General features: G+C 45.4%; 1 pseudogene; it reads right to left on the minus strand.

Annotated features, from left to right (window-relative positions):
- Positions 1-336: 336 nt before the first annotated feature.
- LOC101615844 lies at positions 337-712 on the minus strand (annotated as a pseudogene).
- Positions 713-10,845: the final 10,133 nt, after the last annotated feature.

Consider the following 10,845-nt stretch of genomic DNA (forward strand, 5'->3'; position numbering starts at 1 on the left):
TAAAATTCAGGTGGCCAGCTGGGTGTAGTGACACATACTTTTAATTTCAGCACTCAGGAGGCAGAGGTAGGAGGATCACTCAAAAAATAATTCAGGGGGCAGGAGAGATGGCTCAGCAGTTAAGGCACTTGCCTACAAAGCCAGGTTCAGTTCCCCAGTACCCACATAAAGCCAGATGCACAAAGTAGAACATGCATCTGGAGTTCGTCTGTAGTGGCTGGAGGTCCTGGTGCACCCATTCTGTCTCTCTTCTCTCTTTGCTTGCAAATAAATAAAAATAATTTTTGTTCCTAAATTTTATTCATGAATTCATACAAAATATTCCAGACCCATGTTTTAATCCTCAACTTCCTCCTCTTCTTCATCCTGGTTAATCTGGAAGTAATGCAATTCGTAACTGTCTTTGCTGTTAACAACTAAGCGTAACCAATCATGTAGGTTTTCTTCTCAAATATTTTTTGGTGAGATATTTCAACTATCTTTTGGAAAAAGGCACCTCAATGATCTTGCTCTTGTTCCTTTCGATGGTTACAACCCCTCCACCAAGGTTCCCAGCCTTTCTGTTCGCTTTGATTCTCTCTTGGAGGAACTGCTTGAAATTGGCAGCACCCATGATTCCATCTTCTACAGGGTGGGCGCAGTCAAGGGTAAACTTCAGAACCTGCTTCTTTTTCTTGCCCCTCTTCACCACAAGCTATTTCACAGGCGCCATGGTGGCAGTGGAGGCAGAAAAATAAAAATATTTCTAAAAAATTTTAAATTCAAGCCAGGTGTAGTAGCACACACCTTTAATCCCAGCAGTTGGGAGGCAGAGGTAAAAGGATTGCCATGAGTTCAAGGCCACCCTGAGACTACATAATGAATTCCAGGTCAGCCTGGGCTAGAGAGAAACCCTACCTCAAACAACCACAAGAATTTTTTTTTTTTTTAATTTACTCTGGGCAACTAAGGAGCAGTTATAAGATCTTGGAAACCTAACAGGCTAAAATAAACATTTGTTCATCAATCCAAGTATTTATTGAGTGAAGGGACCAAACTGACGTTATGACAGGCTTCAGTAAGGGGCCATACTAACTAGGCCTAAGTTTCAGTTTCCTGGAGAGGTAGGCAAGACTTCTAGGAAAAACCACTAACAAAGGGCAGGCTGTTGATAAACAGTGACCCTGACTTGTGGCTGGGTAAGATAGCTGCCATTTTGTGCCCTGAGGGCTGAGGCCAGGGAAGATATCCACCATTTCGTGAGCTGGGGGCTGAGTCCTTCCTGAAGACATGTCCAAACATGTCCCTTTTTTGTGCTTTTGCCCCAACCAATCAGAGACGGTACAACTGTAACTGCTGCTTGCCTAGCCAATCAAGTTAGATTACCTAACCTGCCTGGAATTCCTGTAGTTGTGCTTAAAAGGTGCCTGTGTGCTCCTCTCAGGTTGCCATTTTATATGAATGGTTGATCCTTGCATGTGGCTGATTCTGCAGAGTAAACACTCTTTGTTTTTATGTACTATTTGAGTCCAGGGTCTTTCTTCAGCGATTCTCAGACCCTTACATTTGGGGGCTCATCCGGGATTGCTGTCCCCCCCCCCCTCCCCCGGCTCAATAGTGAAGCATTTTTTAGGGGAACAATTGGTTCTCCACCAATCAATGAGTTTGGGAACTCACTGTTGTATGTTTCTGTTGTACTCTGTCCCTTGTTTCTCTGGTAAAATCTAGTGTCCAGACACAATCTGGAGGCCATGAAGGTCTGGGGGATGCACCAACTAACACCTCTGGGCCAGGAGGTTCTGAGTATGCTGTGGACCCTCATGGGTTGGAGCATAAGAGCTCCAGCTTGATTCTGGTTTTGATAAATACTGATGGGTCACATGCATGTGGTGGAGCCTGTTCATGGGATAGGCCACCATCAGCAACAGTTTGGTTTCTTTGTCACTTCCCAGGAAATTTGTTTCTGTGTCTGTTTGTCTTTTTAAAAAATTTTTCTTGTTTATTATTTATTTGACAGACAGAGAGAGAAAGAGGCAGAAAGAGAGAGAGAATGGGCATGCCAGGGCCTCCAGCCAATGCAAACGAACTCCAAATGTATGCATATGGCTAGCCTGGGTCCTAGGGAATTGAGCCTTGAACTGGGGTCCTTAGGCTTCACAGGCAAGTGCTTAACTGCTAATCTGGATTCAACAGTACAGTCAGGAAAACTAACCATGTTTTGCAGGAATGAATGGCTGACTTTCAATGTGGGATGGCCAGAGGGAGGCACCTTCCACCTCCCCACCATTTACAAAGTTAAAGGTATTGTGTATGGGAATCCTGGGCATCCTGACCAGGTCCTATACATCACAGTCTGGCAATATCTAGTGGAAAGACCCCCTCCTTGTTTGAGCCCCTTTTTACAACCAGTTCCAGCAATCTTGTCAGTCAAGGAGTTAGGACCACTGAAGGACCACAAGTCAGTGGTCCTGCCCCTTCTATCCCTGAAGAGGACCTCTACCCACCTCCCTATGTACCTGCCCCTGCGCCAAAACCCATACCACAAGTGGTAGCTGCAGATCCGGGCCCAGAGGAGGAGGAAATATGACAAGTCCTCCCCAAAATGGGCCTGGACCGCAAGACAGGCAAACTCCACAACAGTTGCGCTACCTCTACAGGAAACTGCCCCTCCCCCTCCCCCCAATCAGGATGGCCAGCAGTTTGTGACTCATATCCCTTTTACTACCAGTGACTTATATAATGGGAAGATGCAGAATCCAAAGTTTTCTGACAAGCCCTGAGGGTGTCAGGGCTCACATCCTCTCCATGAGCCCTGGGTAACCTTGAAGGTGGAGGGGAAACCAGTGGCTTTCCTGGTTGATACTGGGCCATTCTATTCTGAAACAACCTATGGGACCCCTGTCTGCTAAAAGGACATGGGTCAGGGAGCCACTGGGACAAATCAAATAACCCATTTGTTTATAGTCATCCCTGGGTGCCCATATCCACTCCTGGGGCGAGACCTCTTGACTAAAATGGGGTACAAATCCATTTCAGCCACAAAGGAGTACAGGTTCTCAATCAGAATGGTCCTGTACATGTGTTGACTGTGTCCCTGGAGGAAGAATATCAACTCTACACCTCACCCTCTCAAGTTACCCCTGGAAGCTCATATCTGAGTAAACTATGGGAAAAGATTACAGGTGTACGGGCAGAAATAAATCAGAGTGGGCTAGCCAAACATTGGGCCCCAATCGTGGTCCAACTGAGGGCTAATGACAGTCCAACCCGAGTCTGCCAATACCCTATGGCCCAAGAGGCTAAACTAGGTATAACATCTCACATAAACCAACTTTGGGAACAAGGGATATTAGTCCCTTGTCAGTCTGCCTGAAATACCCGCCTCCTGCTAGTAAAGAAGCCCCACTCCAATGACTACCAACCTGTGAAGGATTTGAGGAACATTAATAAATGGGTGGAAGACATCCACCCCACGGTGCCAAACCCGTGGGCTAAGCACTCTGCCACCTGAATGCAATGTGCACATGGTGCTGGACCTTAAGGATGCATTCTTAAGACCCAGCCAGCCAGCCTCTGTTTGCCTTTGAATGAAACGTGGATTCAATGGGCAATTAACATGGACCAGATTGCCACAAGGATTCAAGAACTCACCCACCTTTTTTTCAAATTTTGTTCATTTTTATTTATGTATTTATTTGATAGCAACAGACAGTAAGAGAAAGAGAGGGAGGGAGAGAGAGGGAGAAAGGGAGGGAGGGAGGGAGAGGGGGAATGAATGTATCAACATGCCAGGGCCTCCAGCCCATTGCAAATGAACTCCAGACATGTGCTCCCCCTTGTGCATCTGGCTAACATGGGTTCTGGGGAATTGAGCCTCGAACCTGGGTCCTTAGGCTTCACAGGCAAGTGCCTAACCACTAAGCCATCTCTCCAGCCCTCAACCCACCATTTTTTTTTAATTTTTATTAATATTTTCCATGATTATAAAATATATCCCATGGTAATCAACCCACCATTTTTGATGAAGCACTCCATGAGGATTAGGGTGAGTACCATCAGGCCCATCCCCCAAAAACCTTCTTGCAGTACGTAGATGACCTCCTCATAGCAGCCTCAGATGAAGAAGCCTGCCGCTCAGCCACAGAGGCCTTGCTGAGAGAATCGGACCACATGGGATACCGGGTTTCAGACAGAAAGGCGCAGCTCTGCCAGAGGGAAGTAACATACCTTGGGTACATACTCAAGGCGGGGGGGGGGGGGGGGGCAATGTCTGTTGTCTTAAGCCCACAAAGAGACAATCCTCAACATCCTCTACCCCAAAACCTGGTGACAGGTACATGAGTTCTTGGGGTTGGCGGGGTTTTGTAGACTCTGGATAACCAGATTCAGAGAGATTGCCAAGCGTCTCTATGAGGCCACAAAGGGACAAGAAAGCTCCCTAGAATGGACCCCAGAAAGGGAAAAGGCCTTCCTCCAATTGAAAGGGGCCCTCCTTAAAGCCCCGGCATTGGCTTTGCCAGACATCCACAGACCTTTCCATTTTTACGTTGATGAGAACAAAGACACAGCTAAAGGGGTACTGACTCAAACTCTTGCCCTTGGAAGAGGCCGGTTGCATATCAAAGAAATTAGACCCAGTGTCAAGAGAAAGGCCCCCATGTCTCCAAATAATAGTAGCCACAGTCAAAGACTTGAATAAACTAACTTTGGGCCAAACCCTGAGAGTGACTACTCCTCGCACTATTAAAGGAGTGCTAAAGCAGGCCCCTGACAAGTGGCTAACCAATGCCAGACTAACTCATTACCAAGCTCTTCTCAACCCCCCAATTTGCCATCAGTCGGGCCCTCAATCCTGCATCTCTGTTACCTGATCCAGATCTGGACAGTGCCATATATAACTGCTTGAAGATCTTGAGCAGTTTACAAGGGATCCGACAAGATCTCAAGGACGTTCCCCTTAAAGGGGCAGAGCTGACCTGGTATAGACATGGTAGCAGCTTCCTTAAAGATGGTGTCCAGTACACGGGAGCTGCAGTGACAACTGAAAAGACAACTGTATGGTCAGAAGCCCTCCCTCCAGGTATGTTTGCCCAGAAAGCTGAATTGATAGCCCTAACCAACGCCTTACCACTAGGCCAAGAAAAGAGACTTAATACATATACTGATATTTACTATGCCTTTGCAATGGTACATGTTCATGGGGCCATTTATAAAGAAAGGGGACTTCTGACAGCAGAAGGAAAAACCATTAAAAATAAACAGGAGATTTTGGACCTCCTGCAAGCTGTATGGCTCCCTAAAGAAATAGCAATCACTGGGCTGGAGAGATGGCTTAGCAGTTAAGTGCTTGCCTGTGAAGCCTAAGGACCCCAGTCACGGCTCCATTCCCTAGCATCCACGGAAGCCAGATGCATAAGGACTGACTTCCTTTGAAATCATGTATGCAAGACCCTTGTTGCCTAATATAAAAGCAGAAATGTTAACTAAATTTGATGATTATTTCAGGAGCAAGAACATCTCTGGCACTAACTGTGGGCCATCTATGAAAAGACACCACTACCTACACTCCATGAGTTCAGACGGGGAGACCTAGTACTTGTCAAAAGTCACTGGAAGGAGACTCTTGAACCCAGCTGGAAGGACCTTACACCATGATCCTGACTATTCCAATGGCCATTAATGTAGATGGTATCCCAGCCTGGAAACATCACTCACATGTGAAGCCTGTTGTCCCACATGCAGACCCAGACAATCACACACCTGAAGAGGAGCCAAGACTGTGGTGAGCTGCCGCCCACCCACAAGATCCACTCAAGCTGAGGATCCAAAAACTCTTACCTTCCACACCTTCTGCTGAGCCCTAAAGACAAAAAAAAAAAAAAAACTTTATCCGCCTGATCCTTCTGATAGCCCTGCTTGGGGTTCAGATCTCATCAGACACTAACCGGCTCCAAGATGTTACTACCAAATGGATACTTCAGGGACCCGAGACTTCCCTACAAGACCTAGGGAGAGAAGTGCAGACTTTGATGTTAACCGATCCGGTGAGTACCACTTTTCCCATCTTTCACCTAGATCTTTGTGCCCTAGCTGGTTCCATATGGAGACATCCAAGTCCAAAGGGTGGAAATTGTCGGTCTTATGCAGACAGACAAAATGCCGTGGCAATCTGCAGAAACGACTGCCAGGAACAAAAACTTGCAACTGTGCAATTTTATGTTTGCTCAGGGTCAAATGACTATGGGACTTGTGGGGGAACATAAAGTTTCTTTTGCTATAAATGGGGATGTGAGACCAAACCCCTGGGTAAAGAATAATCGAGATCCTATCCAGATCAGTAGAGCGGAAAACCAGACATCACAGGAAAAGAGAAACCCCATCTCCATCTCAGTGCCAAAAAAGGGACAAACTAGCAGAGGATGGGAAGCTGGAAAAATATGGGGCTGAAGGTTATATGTGTCAGGAGATGGGGGTTCCTCTTTCAGATTCAGAAATAGGCTATCCTGGCAAGGCCTCTCCTCCTGCCCCCCGTAGCTATAGGGCCAGCAGCTTGGGCTTTGTTCATTCTAAAACCTGTGGCACCGGTCTTAGTTTCATGCACCTTCTACCCCACAGGCCCAGCCACCCCCTGGTTAATCACACACACACCCCGGGGGTCCCTGATTTGTCCATTTTATTTGGGTTACTCAATTTCACCTTAAACTTCCTCAATTCTACCACTAACCTTACCAGAGAAGACTGCTGGCTCTGCTTAGACCCCAGACCCCCATACTATACTGGCTGGGCTACCACAGGAAATCTGTCAGCTCCTTCAGAAAGCCCACAGAGATGCTCTTGGGGAAGGTCCCTGGTCCTTACCCTTCAAGCTGTAACTGGAAAAGGGCTATGTGTGATAGGAATGGGGAAATCTAGATAGCTTCCCTCACCTTAAACATCTCTATAATCATACTATCACCACAAATGCTGGTATGTCCTACCTTGTGCCCCCTAACGGAACCTGGTTTGCATGAACCACTGGCTTAACCCCTTCCCTCCACCGTTACTTCAGAATTCCAGCATGTGCATTCTAGCAACACTATTCCCTCAGGTTTATTACCTTGCCTTCAGCTCCTATTTAGAGACAGTCCCAGACCATCACAGAGAAAAACGAGATTTTGGGGCCTCAGCGATCCTTCTCAGTGTTAGTTGGGACTGTCATAGCTGCAGGAATTGGCACTGGTACAATGGCCTTAATTAGGGTGGATCAGACTTATCAGGCTCTAAGTAACCTTATAGACTTAGATCTCGCTGAATTAAGAGAAGTCTGTCCATCACCTAGAGCAGTCACTGGACTCACTAGCTGAAGTAGTACTGCAAAATAGAAGGAGATTAGACCTGCTCTTTCTACAGCAAGGAGGGCTTTGCCAGGCCCTGGGAGAACAATGCTGCTTTTATACCAACAGAAACAGCCCAGCCATGGTCTGCAAGAGGTTAGAAGAAAGGGCCAAAATTAGACAGCAAAATCAAAACTGGTATGAATCTTTGTTCAATTGGTCCCCTTGGTTAACGACTTTAATTTCTGCCCTAACTGGTCCCCTTATCCTTTTACTGCTTGCCCTCACCAGTGGACCTTGTATTATTAATGCTTTGGCAAAATTTGTTAAGGATTGCTTAGACACAGTACAATTAATGGTTCTGAAACAACAGTACCAACCTTTGGATACATCTCAAGGATTTGAGATGAGGCCATACCCAAGGGGAGAATGGAGGGACCAAACTGACGCCATGACAGGCTTTAGTAAGGTGCCGCCCTAACTAGGTCTAAGTTTCAGTTTCCTGGAGAGGTAGACAAGACTTCTGGGAAAGACCACAAAGGGCAGGCTATTAATCAACCGTGACCCTGACGTGTGGCTGGGGAAGATAGGCACCATTTTGTGCTCTGGGGCTGAGACAGTTCCTGGAGACCTGTCCCTTTTGAGTGCTTTCGCCCCAACCAATCAGAGATGTACAACTGTAACTGCTGTTTGTCTAGCCAATCACGTTAGAATATACCTAACCCGCCTGAAATTCCCCTAGTTGTGCTTAAAAGGAGCCTGTGCGCTTCTCTTGAGGTCACCACTTTGTATGAATGGTTGACCTTCGCATGCTGGCTGATTCTGTAGAATAAATGTTCTTTGTTTTTACATACTCTTCTCATATCCTTACATTTAGCATCCTTACAAGCAAGTAAGGCACTGTGAGATAGTTGAGACCAATGACTGCAGTTGGGAACAGGACAGATTTCAAATATATCTCAAGATAATGCTTCTCAGGCTGCCTTTTCATATAACAAAATCTCTTTCACAGTAGTTGAATCAAAGTTTACTAATTTTGATTGGTTTAAAAATTTCTAACTCATGGCTATGTTTTTTTTGTTCTCTTTTTTTTTTTCTTCAAGATAGGGTCTCACTCTGGCCTAGGCTGGTCTGGAATTAACTATATAGTCTTAGGATGGCCTTGAACTCATGGCGATCCTTCTATCTCTGCCTCCCAGAATGTTGGAATTAAAGGCATGAGCCACTGCACCGGCCTCATAGCTATGGTTTTAACTTTTTCATTCTCCACACACATACCCATTATTGTTATTTAATACTATGTGCCTTTGTAGAGCAGTTTGTGCATAATATAAGCTGTGTCTCAATGTAAAAAGTCAAATAATATTAATGCTGGGGCTATAGTTCAGTGGTAGAGTGCTTGCATAGCATGCGAGAGCCCTGGGTTCAACCCCGTCACCACAAAAAGTTGCAAATTCAAATTATTCTATTACAAAGATGCATTTAATACACGTTAGGTCAGGACAAAATGAAGTCACCGAAAACAGCAGGAGGGCAAAAGAGACAAAAGTGAGCCATCCACATTCCTCAAGGAACCACCCAGCCATTATCCCTTCCTTGCCTAACAATGTCCCTGGCTCCTTATCTCTCTGGACACCATTTTGGTCTCACACCCCATGGCTAATGTAAAGAACAAAGGAGTTCCTTCCCTTCCTCACCTTCCCCCAGCTCTAGAGCTCTATATAGCATGCCGTTTGTAATCTCAAAGTTGACTGCTCTGATTGAGAGTCAGTCCTGGAAGCTTGTGTTTTTCCTGAATACAAGATTCCATCTTTGCCTCAGAGTGGTCTCTGTCACTCCTGAACCTTACCCATGTTCTTTAACTGATAAATCTGACCTCAGCTTTAATCTGTGTATTCAGCCATTCATGTCCAAGTAAACTTATTTTATTTTTTTGTTTTATTGAGGTAGGGTCTCACTTTAGCTCAGGCTGACCTGGAATTCTCTATGTAGTCTCAGGGTGGCCTCAAACTCATGGTGATCCTCCTACCTCTACCTCCAGAGTGCTGGGATTAAAGGCGTGTGCCACCACGCCCAGCGTCCATTTTAATGGTTTTATTTATTTATTTAGTGGGGGGGGGAAGGGGAGGGGGGAAGGGAATGAGAGAGAATGAGAATGGGTACAACAGGGCCTACAGCCATCACAAATTCCAGATGCATGCACAACCTTGTGCATCTGGTTTATGTGGGTACTGGGGAATAAAACCTTGAACTGAGGTCCTTAGGCTTCACAGGCAAATGCTTAACAGCTAAGCCATCTCTCCAGCCCCCATGTGAACTTTAATTAGCAGTGATACACTCACCTGGGAATACTGATACCTTTATAGCACTTTTTTTTTCCTTTTGATTTTTCCAGGCAAGGTTTCAGGCTAACCTGGAATTCACTATGTAGTCTCAGGGTGGCCTTGATCTCACAGCAATTATCTTACCTCTGCCTCCCAACTGCTGAGATTAAAGGCGTACGCCGCCATGCCTGGCACTTTTTTTTCCTTTTCTTTTTCCAGGCAGTCTCATTGTAGCCTACCTCAGTACCCCAAATGCTAGGATTAAAGGCATGCCAATACCTAGCTAAACACTTTCTTCAAAACCAACCATTTTGTGTAACAAATGCTATTCTGATTCCTTGGTTATCAGTCACTCTCTAGAAAAGTACCCAAAAATGAACTGTCTAGCTATTCATGGCATTAAAAAAAATTTGTGTATGCATGTATGTACAGAATCATGCATATGCTGAGATCAGAGGATAATCTCAAGGCACCTGCACTCCACCTTCTTTGAGACAGTCTTTTGCTGCTGCAAATCAGCTTCAGATTCTCCTGGTTCCACCTCCCATTATCATTAGTATACCAGATCACAGATGTATGGGTCACTTTGGGTGCTGGAGAATTGAACTCAAGCCATCAGTCTTTGTAAGCAAATGCCTTTAACCACTGAGTTATCTCCTCAGTCTCAGCATTAAAAAAAAAAATCTTGGAGGGACAAAAGTTACAGTATTGTGTGCTGAAAGTTTTGAGTTATATAAAGAAATAGAGCTGGGTGTGGTGGTGCACACCTAGCACTTGGGAGGCAGGAGGAGGATCACAGTGAGTTCAAGGCCACTCAGAGACTACACAGTGAATTCCAAGTTTTTCTCAAAAGGTATGTTTTACTGTAACATGTCACCAATTTAACTAGATTTTGGTGACTTAATAAAGCCTGTGAGTAATCCTCAATGCTATCCACTCTCAGGCAACTATCAGATTATTATAGCATCTAGAATTAGAGCACCTTGTATTGTCTACTTTTAAAATGCCCTGCAGTTTTTAACTTGAAACATGAAGAGTAACACTTTATCTTTTCAATAGAAGTGATTTCCATTGATCAGTGTGTGCACCTGATCTATAGGAACTCCAGTGTGAGCTTCAAGTCAGTTCTATGCACAACCATACACCAACTACTGCTGCTGTGGTTCCCCAGGGCCACCCTGCTGTGCACCCACGCTGACCAGATAGCCTCAAGGACAGAACTGCGTTGA

The sequence above is a fragment of the Jaculus jaculus genome, chromosome 8 (genome assembly GCF_020740685.1).
Source record: "Jaculus jaculus isolate mJacJac1 chromosome 8, mJacJac1.mat.Y.cur, whole genome shotgun sequence".
In the NCBI taxonomy this organism is placed as follows: domain Eukaryota; kingdom Metazoa; phylum Chordata; class Mammalia; order Rodentia; family Dipodidae; genus Jaculus; species Jaculus jaculus.